At 40.2% G+C, this 24,490-nt stretch overlaps 1 protein-coding gene across 1 annotated transcript in view; it reads right to left on the bottom strand.

Annotated features, from left to right (window-relative positions):
- Positions 1-19,787, bottom strand: part of clip1a (CAP-GLY domain containing linker protein 1a) — a 139,281-nt gene extending 119,494 nt beyond the window's left edge. The window contains exon 1 of the mRNA XM_078421673.1: positions 19,705-19,787. The gene's annotated coding sequence lies outside the window, so the exon portion shown is untranslated. The remainder of the gene's footprint in view (positions 1-19,704) is intronic.
- Between the last annotated feature and the right edge of the window lie 4,703 nt (positions 19,788-24,490).

A 24,490-nucleotide genomic window follows, 5' to 3' on the forward strand; every position in this document is an offset into this window, starting at 1 on the left:
AAGGACGGACAGGTTAGGAGAGTGGGCAGAGAAGTGGCAGATGAAATTCAGTGTAGCAAATTGCGGAGTCATGCATTTTGGTAATAAGAATAAAGACACAGATTATTTTCTAAATAGAGAGAGAATCCAGAAATCAGAGGTGCAAAGGGACTGGTGCAGGATTCCCAAAATGTTAACTTGCAAGTCGAAAATGGTAGTAAGGAAGGCAAATTCAATGCTAGCATTTATATCAAGTGGACTGGAATACGAAAACAGAGATGTAATGCCGAGGCTCTATAAGGCTCTGGTCAGGCCGCATTTGGAGTACTGTGACCAAATTTGGGCCCCATATCTGAGGAAGGACATGCTGGCTCTGGAGAGGTCCAGAGGAGGTTTACAAGAATGATTCCAGGAATGAGTGGGTTAGCATATGAGAACTGTTTGACAGCACTGGGTCTCGACTCACTGCGTTTTGAAGGTTGAGGGGGGACCTCATTGAAACTTACAGAATAATGAAAGGCACAGATATAGTGGATGTGGAAAGGGTGTTTCTACTGGTGGGAGAGACTAGTACTATCAGATTAAAGGGTGGTCTTTTTGAAAGGAGGTGAGGAGGAACTTCTTTAGACAGAGGGTAGTTAATCTGTGGAACTCATTGCCACAGGGGGCTGTGGAGGTCAAGTCAGTGGATATTTTTAAGGCAAGAGATAGACAAATTCTAGATTAGAACGGGTGCCAAGGGTTATGGGGAGAAGGCAGGAAAATGGGATTAGGAGGCAGAGATCAGCCATGATTGAATTGCCTAATTCTACTCTTATAACTTGAGAACACAAGAGTGTAAAAAAATGGTTCTTCAATTGAATTAATCAACAGACATACTGGAGTTAATGGCATTTGTGAAATTTATGTGATACCGAGGTTCAAGAGGAATTTAAGCAAGAGTACCAAATAGAGAGGACATTTTCACCGCAATGTGTTTGAACTTGAACAACCAGCTTTGGAATGGACAGACTGTGTAGGAATCGCTGTACGGGTAGTGCCAGGGATAATGTGTAGGAAAGAACTGCAGATGCTGGTTTACACCAAAGATAGACCAAAATGCTGGAGTAACTCAGCGGGACAGGCAGCATCTCTGGATAGAAGGCATTACTTCTCCAGCATTTTGTGCCTATTTTTAGTGCCAAGGATAAAATGGACTGCAAGGCAAGTGTTATTTTTCATGTCCAAAAACAATGTAAAAGCAATGCAATTTGCACAGCAAGGGCTGACATCCAAATATCTATATATCACTAACAAACGTGTGTGTGTGTGCGCGCGTGTGTGTGTATTTCTGAGATTTGGTTGTGGACATGTGGACCTACAGCCAAAACGGTAAACGATAACGCAACAATTTTAGCACCACCTTAATCACCATTGTCCTGGCAACTGTTAATGAAAAGTTTTATTTAAATTGGTCTTATATTTTTAAAGTTAGAGATTTTCAAGTTTAAAAATTACCTTTCTAACCAACTTCTTAAAGGTACTCAGCGTGTGGCGGTACAATGGGCCACGTACGACTTTAATTGCGCTTCCCTCCCCTCTCCCCAAACAAGATGGCCGCTGGCAGGAGGGGGGGTGGGGTGGGGGAGTAGGGGCGGGGAAAGGGGTGGGGGAGGAGGCAGTGGGGGTGGGGGGAGGGGAGGGCAGGGGGGAATAGGGGAGAGGGAATGGGGGGGGATGGAGTGGGTCAGTGGGGGGAGGAGGGGGGGATAAGGGGGATTGAGTGGGGTGGGGTGTGAGGGTGCTCGACCAATACAGGAGGCTACGGGTCCACGGCTCGCTCTGGCTGCAGCGCTGCCGCCACAGGGCCCACGTCAGTAACACCCTCTCCCCTTCCCTGTCCCCCCTCTACGAGGAATGGGCCCCAACGGGTCCACTTGGTCTAGTATATATATATATATATATAATATTTCTAAAACTCTCATCTTGTATATATGTAGGTTTGTGGATAGATTTGTTCCCGAAATATAGCCAAAACGGTACACAATAGCGCAACAATTTTAGGTCCACCTTACTCACCTATTTGAGCCTGCGGTTCAAATGATTGTTATATATTTAAAGCTTTTCACTTTTTAAACTTTAAAAGTCACCTCTTTAAACTTCAATAAGTCCTTTTTTTCACTTTTCCTGGCTGCCAGCCGCGTTCGACGTCACAATGGAACACGCCCAAGTGACGGGAGTGGCGGCCAAGGCCGGGGGGGTGCCCAGGATGCCGCTACAGGAGAGGTTTCCACCCAACGGGTCCACGGTTTGCTCTGGCCGACGCGATGGCCTCCCGGGGCTGAGGTCAGTGGCTCCCTCTCCCCTTTCCTCTCCCCCCTCGCCCACCCACAGCCCCGGGGGACACTCCCTGGCCGGCAACAGGTCCACAGATCGTCAGTTGGGGGACGGTTGCCAGGCCCACAGGAGAGGTTTGCAACCAACAGGGGTTGCCGCGCCCGCAGGAGAAATTTGGACCCAACAGGTCCACGCCCGTCTAGTTACAGTTTAAATGGTTGCAGAGATATATTCAGTGTGTTCTCTCTAAAGGGTCTCAAGGGCTTTTGCACCTATCCTCCTCAAGGCCCAGTGCAAGCAGAATTTTGTTATTATCTTTCAGGCAAGGTTGATTGATACTTGATAAGGGGATGAAAGGTTACAGCATCTATTTGGGAACATGGAGATAAAGTTACAAACAGATCAGCTGCCAACATTGCATTGTGTGGCGGATTAGACTTGATATGCTAAGTGGCCTACTCCTGTACCTTATTTGTTTACGTATGCATGGCAACAGCCCATGAGCATTCCCTTGTCTGGGGAAGGGTACTGCAGAATGGTACCTCCAACGATTTGGGCTTCTTTCTTGCAGCTGGCTAGGTGTCAAAGTTTGCTTGTTTGCTGGTCATATTCAACAAATTGAAGTATATAAACTGGCACTGGGGGAAGACAGCATGTTCCCTGTATTTTCCTGCCTTTGGTAATTGTCCCACAGAGAATCTAAAAAGTGACATACGAACCATATGGTTGGTCTGTAAGAAAATGTTTGGAATTACCTTTCTGAATACATGACAAAAGCCATTAATGGGAAAAGTTCCCCTTGCTGTCATCAACAAACTTAAGTTGCTGCAAATTGTTGAGAAGTCTAGCTGAGCTGGAACTATCACAGAGTCTATGACTCATTGAGGCCAATGCAAACGAATGGAAGCTTTGAAACAAACACAGTCATGGAGTTTTACATTTCCCATCTCCAGCAGGAACATTTTTCATGCTTGGCAAAAAAAAGTTGTTAATATCCCAGAGACATAAATCAAACAGGAGGCCATGGCCTCAGATTGGCCTTGTCAGAGACTGAGCAGAGAATAGAAAGCTGGTTTCATATTTTAAGAGCGTGTCTACTGTCACAGAGGCATTTTTATATACTTTTCATTAAGTATAATTATATTTCTTCTACTTTTTATTGTCATGGTCCAGTTTTTTAAAATCCTGGTCCTTGCCATAATCATGTTTTCATTCATCTCTCGAACTAATCTGAATTACTGTAAAAGGTCTTCAATATTGGGAAACCTTTTCAGAGTCAAACATAAGATAGGGTCTTGAGGTGGTAACGAGTTATTGCTTGGATCCAGACACATACAAAGGTTAAAAACACTAATACTACGATAAATCTATTTCTACTACCACCCTGATCTAAATGACAACTCTGATAGCCCATATATCAGCATTTACTTTTTGTTTTAAAAGATCTCATTGCTTAATAACTGTCCTATTAATAAATTAAGTGAAAATGAAAAGCATTTTCTTCAGCTGGTAAATCATTTAGCACAATAAAAGTGAAAAATAGCAATAGATCATTCAGAAACAGTTCAGTGATAGTGAAATTAACTGATTCTAATAAACTACAAAATTTGTTCAGACAACATTGTGTTATGTTCTTGGATACACAATTGCCTTTAGTAAATACCTGTGCATAACTTTACTTTCCAAAGAGGTTGTTAGTCCAAACCAATTGGAAGTTGCAGCATTTTGTATTGGATCATATCATATCATATCATATATATACAGCCGGAAACAGGCCTTTTCGGCCCTCCAAGTCTGTGCCGCCCAGTGATCCCCGTACATTAACACTATCCTACACCCACTAGGGACAATTTTTACATTTTACCCAGCCAATTAACCTACATACCTGTACGTCTTTGGATATTCGACTAGTTAAGACGACGTTTGTTCAAAATGTGGTGAATAAGACATAATGGATGCTTGCCATTATTAGCTGTGGGACAGAATACAAGAGATGGAATGACACATTACAGCTTTATAAAACAATGGTTAGGCACGCTTGGAGTATTGAGTGCAGTTTGGGTCACAACTACAGGAAGGACGATTGCACTGGAGAAAATGTAGAGCAGATTCATCAGGATGTTGCCAGGATTGGAGCATTTTGGTTCCTCAGAGAGACTGGATTGATTGGGAATATTTGCCTTGGGACAAAGGAGTCTGAGGGGTGACCCTACGGAGGAATATGAAATTATGGAGGGGGATAGATAGGGTAGAAAATAAAATCAATTTTGCCTTTTGCAGATCTGTCCCAGACAAGAGGGCATGGATTTAAGGTAAGGGATTGGAGATTTAGAGGGATTTTGAGGGGGAGATTTTTTTCCATATAAAGGGTGGCTGGAGTGTGGAATGCACTGCCTTAAATAGTGGTGGAGACAGATACTGTCATGACATTTAAGAAGCATCTAAGAAAGTATCTGAATCATCAATGCGCATGTCTAACATGGTTAAGTGGGATTACTATATAGGTACAATAGGCATGGACCCGCGATGGACACAAAATGCTGGAGTAACTCAGTGGGACAGGCAGCATCTCTGGATAGAAGGAATGGGTGACATTTCGGGTTGAGACCCTACTTCAAATGTCTCGACCAGAAATGACGCCCATTCCTATCCAGAGATGCTGCCTGTCCCACTGAGTTACACCAGTATTTTGTGTCCATCTTCGGTTTAAACCAGCATCTGCAGTTCCTTACTACAATGTAGGTCATGCTCTGACTCTTTAGGTTTCCTCCTGTGCTGTACATCAACTCTGAGTCACTAACATCGAAATTATTAAAATACATTGCATATTTAATTCAATTCAAATACACTAACTATGTTTCCAGTATTAATGATATTTCTTTCTTTTTTTTTATTGCATCTTGGCCTAGAACTAACAATCTAGAATAATTGACAAAATGCTTGCAAGTTATATCCTTCATTTACTTATACGGGAGTCAGAGGCATTTTACATGTTTATACTAAACACGTTCAGGCAAACACAATTTGCCTGCTACATACAATGGTCTACATAATGCGGTGATATAATTTATGTTCAGGATTACAAGTAAATAAAATAAATAAATCTCAGTGCAATGTGTGCAAGCTTTATTTAAACAGTAGCCAATGTTTAATGCAAACACTGTTCAGAAGGGATTAGAAAAGCATAGTATACAAAAGGTAATTGCACTTTAACAAGATGTTGTTAACTTAAAAAGACAAAGTGTTGTAGTAACTCAGCTGGTCAGGTAGCATCTCTAGAGAACACGGATAGGTGACATTTTGGTTCGGGACCCTACTGCAGACATAGCGGTGAGGGGAGAAAGCTGGAAGAAAGGTGGGGGCTGGACAAAGTCTGGCACGTGATAGTAGATACAGCTCAGGGTTTTGTTTTCTAATTGTGTTTTGCATTAATGCCTTATTTTGCTTAAACCTTTTTTTAAATTGAGTACTTTAAAATTAATTTATATTTAATTTGTATTCTGTCTGAGTCTATGTTACCGTGATGCTGCGGTAAGATCTTTCATTGTACCTGTACCTCACTGTACTTGTACATACATGGGCCAAGGTCAGTGACACCCTCTCCCCTTCCCTGTCCCCCCTCTACGAGGAATGGGCCCAACGGGTCCACTTGGTCTAGTACACCAATAAACGTGACTACTTTCAATTCCAGTCTGAGAGTTCCAAGGTGAATGACGAGGGACCTGCAGGCTCCATTACAGATTGACAAGTGTCATCTGATAGAGTAGCTGGGTGTGTAGGTTTTCGGGTAATGCACTTCTTCCACTGTTTGCCACAGGCTTCTGTCAGCTGCCAACACATGAACTTGAGGGTCTCAGAACCAAATGCTCCATCTCCACTTTGAACAGTGGGAACAAAAATGTTATAAATTTTCAAGTGACATTTCCCGCTGTCTGCATGGTATTCTTTTCTCATGACAAAGCTGGGAATGTTGCGTTGGTTTCAGGAGGTTGGTGTCTCATGCAAATTATAAAGCCTATTCAATAGAGATGACTCGATTCAGTTTGGACTGGAAATTTTGACTTGAGAGAGTTCAATTAAACTGATCTGCTTTCCTACCAGTGGATTGGGAGGATTTTGGTGCCAGCTGTAGGTAGTCAAGTGTCAGAAACAGAAAGGACGGTAGTGGTCATTGCAGAGCAGACCACTGGTTTTATAAAAGTTTGAGGTCATAATCTTCAAACTGCTTTTATTTCAGTTAGCCAGGGGCTGTGCACATGCATTGAAGGCAATGGCAAACCATTACCAGCATCTTTTCAACCACATCCTCTCAGTGGGCAAGGAACTGCTCTCTGAGTCAGTCTGGATTCTATCCATCTACAGATACATGGACATGACTTTTACTGCGAGACAATTCCATAAGAGATGTAGAGATATAATACTGTAATACTGGCTTTTTTCATCTCACAAAAGGTTATTAACTCCTACTGGGAGGGACATTGGAGCACCTTCCTCAAATTTGGCTGCTGACTGAAATGCATCACCAACTTATGTTCGCTTCATGTTGGCATGTGTGCCGTGATCCTATCCAAAACAGTCCAATCTCAGTGAAGACTACCGGTAAGCATGGCTGCCTCATTGCCCCAAATCTTCTCTCAATCTATTGGACTGTACCTGACCCCCAACAAAGCTCCTGCAAGAGTGGAACTGATTTATAGGACAAAATGGAAAATGTTCAATCTATTGGACCTAATCCCAAAATCAAGGTTACCCCTATCTCAGTAGTTAAGATGTTAAGATGCAATATGCAGATGATGCTTGATTGCCGACACATATAAATACAATAATACATTTGCACAAAGAAAATTGAGTCGTTCTGTACTGTCTTCCCCATCCCTGAAGGGATCTATAGGAAACTCTGCCTCAAGGAAGCAGCTAATATAAAAAACCCACATCACTCTGGTCATGCTCTCTTCTCACTGCTACCATCACGAAGATGATGCAGAAGCCCCAAAACAGTTATCTCCAGGTTCTAGAACAGCATCTTCCCATCAACCATTAGGTTCTTGAATCACCCTGCTCAACTCGAACCACAATTATACCTTTGCACTGAACCACTATGAAATTTGCACTACTAAAGTTGCTTTACGTATTTTGGTTTTTGCAATCTCATGGTCGTATTTACATGGGAGGTATGTTTGGATGACCCTAAAATTGGTGGTGCTGTGGACAGTGATGAGGGATATAATAAATGATTAATTACTCTATCTAGTTCATTATTATTGCATCTCATATGCCTGTACAAACTACAGTACGAATTTCATTGTTGTATTTCATTGTCATATGAGAAATAAACACTTTTGAATCTTGAAGACCTCTAAAATGTAAATTGGCCAACACCAATAGATCAGGTTGCCCAGGAAGTTGTCATCTGATACAAACATATCTGAAGAGCAACTGCTTAAAACTTGTACTATTCTGGGAGTCTAGTTGCTTGGGTTGATCAAACAAATTATTAGTATTAAAAATTCTTTAAGCTCTACCCTTATTTGAAAATATGCTGTTAAAAAGTTATATATTCATAATTTTACAACAGAAATTGTGGCCCAAATTTTGCAATGATAGTGATGTAAAAATTTTTGCTGCCCTCTATCATTACAACATAAGATTAATAGTAACATTTGAATTCCCACAAAAGCATAATTTAACACAGCAACCTTAAAATTGCTGACAATTATTCTGCCCTCCTGTAAAGTTGTCACCAAAGAGATTATGGAAAATTCACTTGAATTGATATGAAGTAATTAGAGAATAGTCTCACAGTTAAATATCCTGTATATATTGTATTTAAGCCTTAATTTTTTTCAATATTTAAGTTTTAAAAACATAAACAAATTTTGTTTTTCTCTTTATGGCTTGCTGCAAGGAAAATGTTTAGCGCAATTGTTTGCTCTACCAACTTGGTGACAGTTTAGTCGCTAGATGTCAGAGATCCTGTTGAAGAGATGTTTTATAGGAGCTGAAAAGGATGAAGTTATCAATGTCACTAAATTATTATGGGCATCTTTATTCAAGGTCAGAGAAGGGTACTATTATTTTGTGATTGGTGAGAGAGTAAATTCAAGACCTGTTAGTCCGATGTGTGAGAGAGTTATACAGCACTTAACAGGCCCTTTAGTCCAACTGGTCCGTGCCGACCAAGAAGTCTTTCTGAGCTAGTCCCATATGTGCATTTGGCCCATATCCCTCAAACCCATTCTAACCATTTACCTGTCCAAATGTCTTTTAAACAATGCAATTGTTCCACCTTAAAGTTTCCTCTTGCAGCATATTCTATCTCTGAGAAAAAAAGATCCCCCTTTGGTCCCTTTTAAATCTTTTCTCTCTCACCTTAAATCTATCCCCTCTAGTTTTATGTTCCCCTACCCGAGACATCAACTTCGTCTATGCCCCTAATGGTTTTATACATCTCTAAAAGGTCATTTCTCAATCTTCTATGCTCTAGGAACAGATGAAGGCAAGCATGCCAAATACCTTATACCCCATCCTGCTTCACCTGCTTCAGGGAATCATATACCTGTATTTCTTGGTCTGTTTTACAACATTCTCCACGTTCCTACCATTTACTGTGCAAGACCGGCAGTTATTTATCTTACCAAAATGTAACACCTTGCACTCGTCAGAGTTAAATTCCATCTGCCATTCCTCAGCCCAATTTCTCAATTTATCCAAATCCCTCATCACTGTCCACAGCACCACCAATTTTAGGGTCATCCAAACATACCTCCCATGTTAACAACAGTCATCTGTATTGTAGATTTAGATGAGAAACTCCAACACCAACCCCTACAGCACACCACCAGCAACAGGTCTTCAATCTGATAAACAACCCTTCACTACACTCTCCTACTTCTTTTAACAAGCCAATTTAGTATCCAATTGGGTAGATTACCCTGGTTGATATGTGATACAACCTTCCTGATTCATCGTTGATGTGGGACCTTTTCCAAATGCCTTCCTAAGGTATATGTAAATAGCATCCACTGTCCTGCCATCATCAATCCTCTTCGAAGATAGACACAAAAAGCTGGAGTAACTCAGCGCGTCAGGCAGCATCTCGAGAGAAAAGGAATGGGTGACGTTTCTGGTCGAGACCCTTATTCAGACTCTTTGGCAACTTTTCAAAAAGATTTAGTTACCCCATTGGTGCAAAATGATTTCCCATGAAGAAAGCCGTACTAACAATCCCTAATCAATCCTTGCCATTCCAAATAACGATTGATTCTGTCTCCCTGAATCCCCACCAGTAACTTTCCCACCACTGATGCTAGACTCACCAGCCTGTAGTTCACTGGCTTGAGCTTTCAGCTCTTCTTAAATAGAAGCACAAAATTAGTCACTCTTGGCACCTCACCGATGACTAACAAAGGTACAAATATCCCCACAATTTCTTCCCTAGATTCCCACAATGTCCAAGCATACATTTGATCAGGACCTGGTGATTTATCCACCTTAATATGCTTTATGACTATGGGGAAATGTTTCAATACATCACTCTTAATTCCTTAGCTTCCATTACATTATCCATGTAAATACAGATGAGGCCTTGCCTGATAACACCTTGCCCATTTCCAGTGGCTCTACGCATGGGCATCCACATCGATCCTTAAAAAAAAAGCTCTTCGCTCCCTAGTTTGTTCTTAATATACTTGTACAATCTCTTGGGATTCTCATACATCTTATCTGCCTAAATTATCTTGTCCGCTTTTTGACTTTGATGTCCCTCTTAAGGTAACACCAACATCTCTCATGCTCTTCAAGGGATTTTCTTGATCCCAGTTAATTATACTTGACATAGGCCACATGCTTTCTCCAAACCAGTGCCTCAATGTCCCTCGTCAACCATGATCCTCAAATCCTGCCAGCCTTGCCTTTCATTCTAACAGAAATATACTGTCCTTGAACTCTCTCCACTTCATTTTTTTTAAATCTCCCACTTGCCAGAAATCCCCCTGGCAGTCAGAGATATGAAAAAAAAACTCTAAATGTCTTCAAAATGTTCTCACCCAATTTAGGACTTTAATTTGTGGAACAGTCCAACCTTTAAAAATTAATGGAATTATAATCTCTGGTGGTGGCAAGTTATCAGAAATCATGATGAGGTCTAAGTGATTCAACAGTTAAAGAAATCCAAGCCCATTAGAAGAAGTCAATGTGGATTTTTGAAGGGAAAGTTATTGATTTTTTTACTTGAAGTAATCCAAATAGTAGACAACAGAATGTCAATAAGTGCAGATTTCATGGACTCAGAAAAGGCATTCAATTGTATTTTGTTTACAAAAACGACCATGATAATTAAAATTCATGGAATGGATGGCAAGATAGTCAGTTAATTAGGAGGTCTACTATATTGCATAGTGAGCATTAATTTGCTGTAGTCCTTGAAAGAAACCAAATCAATTTCTGGTTTCATAAAACAATAAAAATCTGAATGAATGGAATCTCCTGGATTAGTTTTAATCCACTAAAATTACAAACAAGATTTTCCAATAATTGTTTGCTCCTCACTAGTCTTGAGTTTAATCCAGTATTATCTGTCAACTACATGGAATGGGGTAGACAGACGAATAGGTCATTTCCTGTACATTCATAAGATTAGTTAAATTTATCCATTTTAAACTGCATTGTTAAGAACATGGCAATCATAATTGTTGGTAATAAATCCATTTTCTGAAACTGAACATAGCTTTTTCCCCAAACTCAAGAAATAATGCAAGCTATATACTGTGTAAATATTCTAAATATACATTTTAATACACCCATGCAACATGGTACCAGAACAATCACCTTGGCCTCAACGTCAGAAAGACCAAGGAACTGATTGTTAACTTTAGAAGAGAAAGGCCGAGGATCCATGAACCTGTCCTCATCAATGGGTCGGTGGTGGCGTGAGTCAACACTTCAAGTTCCTGGGCGTGCAATTCTCTGAAGGTCTATTCTGGATCAAGCACATTGATGCAATCATATAGAAAACACATTCACGCCTCCACTTCCTTAGAGGATTGAGAAGATTCTGTATGTCGCCGAATACTCTCCTGAACTTCCACAGATGTATGATGGAGAGCATTTTGACTGTTTGCATCATGGCCTAATTTGGCAACTTGAACAGCCAGGAACAAAGGAGATCACAAAAAATAGTGGACACTGCTTGGTCCATCACGGGTACTGAGCTCCCCACCATTGAAGGGATCTATAGAAGGCACTGTATTAAAAAGATCAGTCAGCATCATCAAGGACAAACACCACTCTGGCCACACTCTTTATTTCACACCTGCCATCAGGAAAATGGTATAGGAGTCTGACTACCAGGGTCAGGAACAGCTTCTTCCCAACAACCATCAGGCTTAGGAATACTACAAACTATCTTGGTTGGACTAGAAACTTCAGGCATTTGTTTGGCACCAATTGTTTTTTTTAAATTTATTGTACTTTTTATATATTTATTATGTTAAATACAAGTAGTGTTTACAGATCCGTTATGCTGCTGTAGGTAAGAATTTCATTTATTTTGTTTCGGTGCAAACACTCTTGGCTTCTAATTAATTATAGAATTTATTTTTTATTCAGTATCAGTTGCAACACATATCTCATAGGTAGAAACAGTGGTACATGGCATACACAATTTCTCAATGATACTGTGTAGAAAGGAACAGCATATGCTGGTTTAAACCGAAGATAGACCCTCTCAACCCAAAACGTCACCCATTTCTTCTCTCCAGAGATGCTGCATGTCCCGCTGTTATTCCAGCATTTTTGTGTTTCTCTTCTCAATGATACCTTCGGCTCAGGAGAAAAGTCTTAAAACTAAAAATGTTTTCCAAATCTTTATTGGAAACAACTTTCGTCTTGAATCACCTAACTGATGAAGTATTTTGACAGAACACAAGGCATTAACATGAATGCTAAATGCTTGAGAAGTAATAACATCTACATCAAGCAGTATCTGACTATGACAACAAATAGTCCTGACAAAAATAGCTAGTGGATCATGCAAGTCAAAAACGAAAATAAACTTGAGTGGGTGAGGTCATATTTGGCAGACCATTAGGTAGCTTGATTGTCAGTGGCAATCTTCATAATCTCAGCATATCAGAAAAATTCCTCATGATAGCACATTCAGTCAAACTATTTCCAGCTGCATTCCAATGACCTCAACTCAAATACTTGTTTGCTCGCAATGACTGCAGAAGGATCTAGACAACATTCAGGATTTAGATTAGAAATGGCACAATAACGGTAACATAAACACCCATGCAATGAACAGTTCCAATTACAGAAAAATACATGCATCCAATTAATGTCACATAATCACAATCACACTAACCAAACAATGTGTCCAGAAAAAACATACTGGGTACAAGTGATTTAGCTTTAGGAGATACGTGGCTCCTAATACTGATGCATGGCTCCTGAAAGCCTCTTCACCACCTATATTGCTTGTACAAAAATGTGAGCCAATATAACCAGCAGTGAACACAACTGTAATACTGAGATAGGTCCACATCAATCAGAATAATTCACCTGATGCATGTGCTTCCATTGCCAGCACATTTACTTTCAAATCATACACATGACATTTTGATAAATGCCAACTTTTGTTCATCATTCATCACCCAATCCGGCCTGAATGTTCACTTTAACAATTCAAGATGGCTCATCTTCATCATATTACGCCAACTAAAACTGAGTAATAATAGCCTTTTCACATCCTAAATATCCCAACTAAAAAAGTTTAAAACTTGGCAGCCCACTAACATCAAAACAGGCTGATGTTAATTTTTAACTGAAGGCAAAATTTAAATGTAAAAATTCATGCATTTGTTGGAAAAATTATAAAAGTCAATAAAAAAGCGGCAAAAGGCCACTTCCAATTCTTTTTACCAGGCCAAACAGCATGTTTAATAAAAAAGCTTATTTATTGTTTAAAATCACTCAATTCTTTATCATGTTGCAAAGCAATATATCTATATATTTCTAATGCAACATCTGAGAAAAATTACAAAGAATTAGAATATAGTCTTCTTCAGAATGATCTTCAACCATTGAGAAAGCACATCACTCCTACTTCATAACCCTTCTTCTAAAATTTACATATTCTGAGGTAAGAAATGTAGATTAATGTATATTTTACATGTTCCAATAATAAGAATAGCAGATTTAGCTTTTATAACCCTATATTGTAATATAAAACTTATCATGTGATCATATTATCATGCTATACTTTTGGACGTCATCAAACTACAATAACACTACTTTGAACCAATATGAGATAATCTCTTTCATTTCAGACACTGGCCCATTGTCATAAGCTTTTTTGAGTACGCAGATATTGCAATGCCCTGCATATAATCAAAAAGGAAAATAACCATTGGAAATTACGTGCGAAAATTTACATATTCTGACAAAGACTTTCCTAATTTCTGGTTGATCACCATCCCAAATTAAAATAGAATACTTATTTTTACAAGCAGCTAAGTATGTTTGCTGTTAAACTACAACACAACTTTGATAGTGTTTGGGAGTACTGGGTTTGCAAAGAGATTTTAACCCCTGAGATCCTCACATGTTGGATATTTTAAAGGTTAATACAATCACTATCTGTATTTGCTTCTATATATTTTGTTAGAGTTAATTGACAAAACATCACAGGGTAAAATTTGTTTTATTTTTAAATGCAACATATTAATTACCAAGGATTGGTGTCTAAATAAATCTAAAGATATATTAATATTTATCCATCCTTTCACCAGTTGCATCGCATACAAAATAAAATTAAAATAATGATTTTGAACCATTTGCCATACCTGTCCATTAGCTTTATAGACAATTAATGTGATATAGGATGGATACCCTTTCAAAACCTGCAGGTTTTGTTCTCCCTTCCTCCTCCACTTCACTTAAAGAATTTTCTAATACAAAATTGAAATTGGATTGTGCAGCATTTCAGTTATGATACAATAAATGTGACTGGGCAGTTGGATAGCTTCATGTTTCATGACAACTGGTAAGTTCTTTAAAATAAAGAGTTTTTATTCTATCATATAGCAAGTGATTAGAACTTGCCAGATAGAATCTTGGTTTATCTAGTTATAAAACATTCAACAGCGAACACATTCATTTTAATACCTTTGTAAAACGTTAAGCTGATGGATACTTACTTTTATGTTGTGATGGATTACTTATAATACATTGTCGTCAATGTGCTGGTAATGCGAGAGCTATAAATTATATCGGTGTTGTTTTCACGAAAGCACAATACCATGCAAAACATCCAGCTTTCAGATTAATGATTCAGAAGGCAAGTGAGGGACACAGATAGGGCATAGCTGTAGTTGAATGCCCTTTTGGGTACGATGATATGTTCATAAAATCTTGATGAAAGCATTCTAATTAAGTATGCAGTGATATTTGGTAGAATTGACATATCTTCAGTTCAGAGGACAAATAAAACATCTATATACTAAAACTCTCGTTTGTTTGTTTGTTCCTGAACTACAGTCAAATGGGAGGGGGGGGGGGGGGGGGAGGGGCTGCACCAATGCAGGTTTGAGCCCAGCGGGTCCACTTGGTCTAGTCTCCTTTAAAATTCCAATTTACTGACAAAATTTAGACAATGCTTAAAATTGACTGCATTTAATATTACAATCCCTTCAGCTTTTGGAGTATAAACTGGTGTTGAATGCGATACTCACATTAATATAAATTACTGGGTTAAACAAAAAGTGTTTTTGTTTATTAACTATCATTTATAAAATCAATTAAAACAGATTTTAATTTTGCACTGCACCAAATTTTGATGTGACTTCCTTTTGGAAATCAATTTTATGTTATTTGCGCATGAAATGTCCTTTGGTATAACTTTCAGTTAATTTACAATTTAACCACCTCAGCGACAGCCTTTTGGATGAGGTAATGCAGAACCACACCTAAATAATACATTAATACCAATAACATAAAGTATTAGAGTAAAATACATGCACACAAAACACACATTTGCTAAAAGGGGTTCTATAACTTTTCCCATTGAACAAGTCTTCATGTGGTTTAGTTAATAAATATTCTATTCACAATAAATTAATTTTTCTTCAGTGGGAGTGTAAAAGTATCAGTCAATAAACAATACGAAGTTGACGATTGGCAAGATACGTTAAGTCCCATTGTATTTGGATCATAAATTAAAAAAGGCAAATTGATGTAACTTTCTGCTGGTAATCAGATGTGGCAAAGGTATAGAAGCTATTATTTGTAAATGTAAATATAACCATAAAAGCAGATTATGGAAATAAAGAGAAATCAACAATTGCAAAAACAAGGATGGATTGTCTTATGAGGAAATGTTGGATTTGTTTACACTACAGTTTAGAGTAAGAAGGCACTCAATTGAAGCATTTACAATCTGAAGGCTCATGACATGGTGGATGTGGAGAGAATGTTTCTCCTTTGGTTGAATTTAGTAGGGGCCACTCTTTAAAGATTAAGGGGTCACCAAATTAAGAGATGAGGCAATCTGTCCCCCACCCTTCAGATAATCAGATCATCCGTGATTTTATTGAGTGGCAGAATAGGTTTGATAGGCTGAGTGGTCGACGTGCGCCTAATTCATGTGATCTTAGAATTATGAATGAAGACCTTTTACATCCACCAAACAAGTTCAAGTGGTCCGGATTAACATTTCATCCAAAAAGCAATATTTCCAACAATACATCAGTGAACTCAATAGAAATTGCATGCCAAATACTGTCATAGGACTTGAAATGATTTCAGTCCAGGACCCATATTATTCTATTTGTAGTAGCTCAACCTAGATTATGCTTCAATGGAGTTAATAATTTTCTTTTATTTATATTGGAATTAATATATTTAAAAAAAGATGTGCAAGTCAAGTTTATTGCACATGCACAAGTATAGGGAGGCATAGGTACCATGGAATTCCTGCTGCAGCAGCATCACAAGCACATAGACTCAGACAACATACTTAACATTAATTATACAAGACGGTTAAAAATATATGATTGTGCAAAGAGATGATGTTAGTGCAAAACATAATTAGAAAACAAGTCTTTCGCAGTGCAAGAAGTGGTCCATAATGGTCTGTTTCTGAGGTAGGATTAGGGTTGTGCATGTCTGTCAAGAACTTACATTGCTTGCAGGAAAGTAGCTGTCCATGAACCTGGTGATGAGAGACTGCTTAAAGTATTTGGTGACATGCCAAATCTCTTCCAGTTCTAAGTAAAGTGCTGGCTCATAAGATCATAAAACATAGGAGCAGAAGTAGGCCATTCAGCCCCATCGAGTCAGCCTCACCTTCTTTGTGATTACTTCTATTATGCTGGGCCCAAGAAATGTCATCCAAGATGTTAAAACCTGGGAATTTGAAGCTGTTTACACATTCCATGCTGACACACCAATAAAAAATTAGGAGATACGTGGCTCCTAATACTGATGCATGGCTCCTGAAAGCCTCTTCACCACCTATATAGGTGTTCTATCTCACTGTGAGTCACCCAACAGTTACTTCTTTTTCCAATTTTATTTCAAATTAAAAATGCATGGTAATATCATTCATTCTTCATCTCAGTTTTCTACCCATCCAACTTTCTTTACCCTCCATTAGAATCAGAACAACCATTTAGCCCACAGTAAACATGATAGTTCACTGATAAAGAACTTGTGCTTCATTCGACATCTCTGCTAATGTTTAGTTTAGAGATAAAGCACGGAAACAGGTCCTTAGGCCCACCAAATCCACAACGACCAGCAATCCCCGCACATTAACCCTACACACTAGAGACAATTATAGATTTATACCAAGCCAATTAACCTACGTCTTTGGAGTATGAAGATCTCGGAGAAAACCCATGCAGGTCACATATTAACTCCGTCAGCCAAGCCCCCTTAATCAGAATCGAACCCAGGTCTCTGGCACTGCAAAGCAGTGATTCTACTGCTACACCACTGTGTCACATGAATTGGTCCATAACCATCAAGCCCTTCAGATATTTGTTCAACTCTCTTTCTAGACTTTGGAATTAACACAGTTTTTCAGATACAGCTTTTGAAAGGCCAATAATCCTTCCATTTCTTTATCTCCTGGTAGATTTTTCATCCATGTGCATGACCTCTAGTTACCAATTACTCGCCAGATTAATACATTTTCTCTATCTATTGAAGGAAAATATCTTCACTTTGAAAACCTCCAGGTTCAACTATGCTTCAAGAAAAAAAAGTCCAACTTTCTTCAAGAGTATTTTTTTGTCGTATGTCCCAGATACAATAACATTTTTACTTGCAGCAGCACAACAGAATGTGTAAACAAAGTACTCTGTAAACAATATAATAAACAAGAAAAGAAATGTTCAGCGTATCACTTTGATGGCGGGGAGGTCAGAACCCGTGATGGACAGGGCAGTGTTCACCACATTTTGCAGTTCAAATTCCATTATATTAACTTTCTCTGTTCCCCCTTCTGAGATTTTTATATCTTTCCTGAAGAGTGGTATCCAGAAGGGATAATAATGCATCTGAAGTCAAACTTGAAACTTCACAAAGTTCAATATGATCTCTTTACTGCTATTTATAAAACATGGGTAGCTCATATGCTTTTTTCATCAACCTTACTGCAACCTTTTAAGGATTTGTATAAACGGGAATTGAAGTTTCTATGTTCATCTGCAATTTTTACTATGCAATTTGGTATTCTTTCATTCTTCATTGAACCTCCCAAAGTGCACTTGTCCACTATTCAGTCCACCTCATCCTGAAATCTTAATTATTTACATCAGAACAACAATGTTCCCAACCATCGTCATAAAGTGAAAACTTTACAATGCTACTCCTCTACACCCAAATTTAGGCTATTTATAAAGATATTTTTTATCTATCAGTGATAATTACTTTCAAATACTCTATTACTGTAGATCATCAGTATTGGTCCTCAAGTTTCATCCACATGCTCCCTTAATGCAGACATATTAACACTCAAACTTAATGGACATATTAACACTCAAACCAGAGAAAATAAATTCATACAGTATACTTCCTCTTCAGATAATAGGCCATAGCTATGAAACAATTACTATTTTCTCTAAATAAGCACAATCTATTTCCATCATTTCTATTTTCTTTACATGTATTACTCATTTCAATGCTTTCCTCCACTTTTAACCTTCTGAGAAGAACAGGTGGTATTTTATTCATTTTATTTTCATCATGTAGGAAGGCAGTTCAAATTAATGACCTATTTTACTGGTCTCTCTCAAAAGGAGCTCGAATTTCCAGTTTGGCAGCTTCTTTGCATACACCCACCAATTCAGGAATTCCATAAGAATCCAATTTGCTATTCTTATTCGAAGATATTTTCTTTTGTCCCATTTTTACAGTTTAAGATCGGCAGAAAAAAAATGTTTTAAAAGGTTATGTTGCTTCAGACAATAATTCTAAATGTATTGAATCCTATTAACTCCGTATATGTAATTTTACAAAAAAAGTTTAAAAGTTTTGCAAAAAAAAGACTTCTACAATTTATATATTTAAATAACTAACTGAAGAAAATCCAAAACTAGATACAAATAGACCAGTTGGTTAAAAGCCCAGCAGATCACATGAACCACATGCGTGATACTCTTAATCCTCATTATTTTCCATATTGTGTAATCTCAACTGTAATAATACTGATCTAAAATGTCAAAAGAATTCAACGGTTTCACGGCCACATGAAAAATTAAAGAACAGAAGGGGATCGTTGTTTCAAGAATGCTCGGATTGTTTTTTTCTCTGTGGATATGTTTCTGACACAGTCTGCAGTGGATTCGAATTGAAATAACTATGCTCTGAACTTCAAAAGCTCCACAGGGAAAGTGCGGGAGCAGAAGCTGCCAGAAACTGGTCAGAGTGTGGGTGTGTGAAGTGGCACAGCCGGGGTCATCTGACAGACATCTCAGTTCAGATATTAAAACATTGTAAACTTTGAAAAAAATAAACTCTCTCGAAGGAGTAACATATCTCGTAAGTAACTACAGGAAGTTCAAGTGACTGTGGGCGAGCACGGTAACGTTTGGTACTGGACGCCTGGGTCAGGGTGTGGAAGGAAGAGCGAGAGACAGTCAGAGAGACTCTTCCACGAACATTTTGCCCTGGCTTTTTGCTCAAATATTAAGACAATAACTGTGTTAGTCCGCACCCAGCATCAGGTGTCAGCGACACTTACTTTCCCAGTTACTATCCCTCTTGAAAGGCCTCAACAACGAACAGAGGCCCATCACCGTTCGTTCCCCTTCCCCCCCGCGGCCCTATTCCCGACCAGACGCCGGCTCGCCAGCCCGGGACCGGCGACGCTCGGCGCACCGAGCTCATGGACAGGGTCCAACTTACCTCAGACTCACGGCGACTTCTACGGGCCGCCGCCGCGCTCGCGAACCCGGCAGAACACAGCCCCCGCGCAGCAGGGAGGGAGGGCGGCCTGACGTCAGAGCCGGCCCGGCGCCAGGCGGCAGCGCGAGGGAGAGGCCGCTCTCAACCCGCGCCTCACGGGGCAACGGCGCCTCACGGGGTAACGGCGCCGGCCGCTCTCAGCCCCCCGCCTCACGGAGTAGCAGCTCCGGCCGCAGGCTGTGCTTTCAGTGCAAGGCAAAGAGGATAAATACTGGATGTGAGCGCCAGCTGAGAAGTAGAGGGCTGGAGGCGGTTCTTAATGCGTATTTTATAGAATCACACAGCAGGGAAACACGCCCTTCGGCCCAACTCGTTCGTGCCCCCAAAATATTGGAGTAACTCAGCGGGTCTGGCAGCATCTCTAGATAGAAAGAATGGGTGACGTTTCGAGTCGAGACCCTTCTTCAGACTCGACCCGAAACGTCATTCATTCCAATCCAGAGATGCTGCCTGACCAGCTGAGTTATTCCAGCATGTTGTGTCTATCTTCGGTGTAAACTAGCATCTGCAGTTCTTACCCACACACATCATTCATGCCCCATCCAAGCTAGTCCCGTTTACCCGCGTTTGGTCTCTGTCCCTCCAAACCTTTCCTCTCCATGTACCTGTACAAGTGTCTTCTAACTGTTATCAAGTGAACCGTCCTCTCACCAGCTAGAACGCGGTCCTGACCTCTCATCTACCACACTGGAGACCTTTGAACTATGTAGATCGGACTTCAACTTGCACTAAATGTTGTATCCTTTATCTGTACTTCGGACGGCTTGATTATAATCATGTATAGTATTTTCTTTGACTGGATAGTACACTAAAGAAGCTTTTCATTGTAACTCGGTACACGTGGCAATCATAAACTAAATACTCTTATAGTACCTGCCTCAACTACCTCCTCTGGGCTCTGGCAGTTATTCCATTTACTGACCAGCCTGGACAGCACAGTGGCGCAACTGGTAAAGCTATTGCCTCACAACACCAAAAATCCCGAATTCGATGCTGGCATGTTTTCCTTGACCACGTGGTTTTTGTGTGGGTGCTCCGGTTTCTCCCACATCGGAAAGACTTGTAAGTCAATTGGCCTCTGTAAATTGTCCTAGTATGTAAGAAGTGGATGAGAAAGTATGATAACATAGAACGAGTGTGAATGGGTGACATATCCTCGCAAGCTGCCTGAGAATTTGTGAACTTAAAAACCTGTTATGTGGTATTGCTCTGTGTAACAATTTCCACATTTGGTCCCTGAGACGTTGGCCCCAGAAATGTGTGACTCAGGGGAGCTTTACCTGTTTGTTTTACTTTTAACCTTTTGTTGCAATTTTCACACAAAATCCAACTCAGTTTGATATATCCAAACTGTGTCCAAGCCCTGGGACTGTGTGGCAATCTGTGAATGGCTACTTTGACTAGACTCAGCAATAGACTAGTGACGGACATTTACTATAAACCCACCGACTCGCACAGCTATCTGGACTACACTTCTTCCCACCCGGTCCCCTGCAAAAAGTCTATCCCATACTCCCAATTCCTCCATCTACGCCGCATCTGCGCCCGGGATGAGGTGTTTCACACTAGGGCTTCAGAGATGTCCTCGTTCTTCAGGAAACGGGGCTTCCCCTCCACCATTATAGATGAGGCTCTCACTAGGGTCTCTTCTACATCCCGCAGCTCCACTCTTGCTCCCCCTCCCCCCACTCGCAACAAGGACAGAATCCCCCTCGTTCTCACCTTCCACCCCACCAGCCAGCGGATCCAACGAATCATCCACCAACATTTCCGTCACCTACAACGGGACCCCACCACTGGTCATATCTTCCCATCCCTTCCCCTCTCTGCATTCCACAGAGACCGTTCCCTCTAACTCCCTGGTCCACTCGTTCCTTCCTACCCAAACCACCCCAACCCCGGGCACTTTCCCCTGCAACCGCACGAGATGCAACACCTGTCCCTTTACCTCCCCCCTCAACTCCATCCAAGAACCCAAACAGTCTTTCCAGGTGAGACAAAGATTCACCTGCACCTCCTCCAACCTCATCTATTGCATCCGCCGCTCGAGATGTCAACTTATTTACATTGGCGAAACCAAGCGCAGGCTCGACGATCGCTTCGCTGAACAGCTGCGCTCGGTCCGCATTAACCAAACTGATCTCCCGATGGCCGAGCACTTCAACTCCCCCTCCCATTCCCAGTCTGACCTTTCTGTCATGGGCCTCCTCCAGTGCTATAGTGAGGCCCACCGGAAATTGGAGGAACAGCACCTCATATTTCGCCTGGGCAGTTTGCTGCCCAGTGGTATGAACATCGACTTCTCCAACTTTAGATAGTTCCTCTGTCCCTCCCGTCCCCTCCTCCTTCCCAGATCTCCCTCTATCTTCCTGTCTCTACCTATATCCTTCCTTTGTCCCGCCCCCCTGACATCAGTCTGAAAAAGGGTCTCGACCCGAAACGTCACCCATTCCTTCTCTCCCGAGATGCTGCCTGACCTGCTGAGTTACTCCAGCATTTTGTGAATAAAAACCTTCGATTTGTACCAGCATCTGCAGTTATCTTCTTATATAACAGACTCACCCCTCCTGGTTGGCTAAAGATCAGGCGTGTGGGGCTGAAGTGCAATCAGATCTTGAGGATCAGTTCCATCAGATGAAAATGAATAACACCCATTTTCTCACAATTTAATACATAATTCTGTTTTCTGTTATGTGCACCAGTGGTTAACTTCCCACGTTTCTGCCTTGTTTTCCATGTCATTTTCTCTCTCACTCATTTACCACGGACTGTAAAAGCTGGGGCCCACACACTAGTCCCTATGGTCCCCACTGATCAGTTTGCAAACTTCAGTTCCATTTAACCCAACTCCTTGTTTTCTGTGCGATGACCAGTGGTAATCCACAATTCGCCCCAATTCCACATGCCCAAACCTTGCTGATCAACCTCATGCACAAACTCATCGAATCCCTTCCCAAAATCCAATTACAGCACCTTTTTAGGACTCTCCCCAAATTTTTCTAGCAGTCGTATTCTCAAAAAACTAAATTTCCATGTTCCTCCATAGACAGTGATCGAAATGTACTACTGAAGACACTCCTTTGGATTAAAACATGCACTTTCTGATTTTATTCTATTAAACTATTAATTTACATTGCTTAACGTTGATATTTACCTTGGATTTTAAATTAAAGACCCTTTAGATATTTCTAAAAGATGCATAAACATTGAAACTGTCTTTATAGGGCACTGAGTTATACTACCCTTAATATCAACCCAGCTTTTAAAAAATTAATTTCTGTATCCAAACCAGGATAATTTTCCACACCAGTCAGATCAATAATTGACTAAGCAGCTTCAACATCCATTTCAAGAGTTTATTTGTGGATACAATGATAACGCAACATCATGGATGATTAAAGGCGCCTTTTCAAAACTGGATACAATACTTAGATTGTTTACAAACCAGTATTGATTCAGGCCTGAAAAACAGGATGTATTAAAATAAATAAAATTGCTGTAGGTGGAATGACTGGGCATGTTTTTGGTGAGTGAGATTACAATATGTAAAGCATTCTCTTGCTACAGAAAGAGCCCAATATATTATATCTCAGATGACCATTTCCTAGAGTTAATGGAACTGTAGTAAATTGTAACTAACCATTAATTCCTTTCACTAGTCCTGAATAAATCATGTCCTCTTTTACATTGCAATCTTTCAATGATTCTTTTACATTAAATGAAAAACGCTTATATCATTACTGCTCTGAAGTCGTTAAATCACCTTAGTTTAATCTTAGCCAAAATAAGTTTTAAAACAGGAGTGTAGATCTGTTCTTGCACAAAAAAAAATCAATCGCATTGTTAAAGTTGTGACAGATTGTGATGCTGTCATAGAAATCTTTGTTGAACTAGATTTTCTGTCTCAATCTATAGGACTTTTTGGGCAGCGTTTGTTACAGAGTACAGTAAGGAGATTGAGTACCTTGTGTCCTGGTGTCAAGACAACAACCTTTCTCTCAACGTCAGCAAGGCAAAGGAGATAGTGATCGACGTCAGAAAGCGAAGCGGTACACATACCCCAGTTTGCATTGACGGTGCCGAAGTAGAGATGGTTGAAAACTTCAAATTCCTAGGAGTCAATATCACCAACAACCTCGACTAGATCCCCCATTTTGAAGCAACGACCAAGAAAGCACACCAACGCCTCTACCTCCTTAGAAGGCTTAGGAAGTTTGGCATTCCCCTACAACTCTCACCAACTTCTACAGATGCTCCATAGAAAGCATTTTATCTGGATGCATCACAGCTTGTTTTGGGAACAGCTCCATCCAAGACCGCAAGAAATTGCATTGAATTGTGGACGCAGCCCAGACCATCACACAAACCAACCTTCCTTCTATTGACTCCATTTATACCTCACCCTGCCTTAGCAAGGCCAGCAGCAATATCAAGGACAAGTCACAGCCTGGCCACTCCCTCTTCTCCCCTCTCCCATCAGGCAAAAGGTACAGAAGTGTAAAAATACACACCACCACATTCAGGGAGTTTCTTCCCAGCTGTTACGGGCAACTGAATCATCCTACCACAACTAGAGAGCAGTGCTGAACTACTATCTACCTCTTTGATGACCCTTGGACTATCCTTTATCGGACTTTGCTGGCTTTACCTTGCACTAAAAGTTATTCCCTTTTCATGTATCTGTACTCTGTAAATGGATCAATTGTAATTATGTACTGTCTTTCTG

This window comes from Rhinoraja longicauda, chromosome 25, assembly GCF_053455715.1.
Source record: "Rhinoraja longicauda isolate Sanriku21f chromosome 25, sRhiLon1.1, whole genome shotgun sequence".
NCBI lineage: Eukaryota > Metazoa > Chordata > Chondrichthyes > Rajiformes > Arhynchobatidae > Rhinoraja > Rhinoraja longicauda.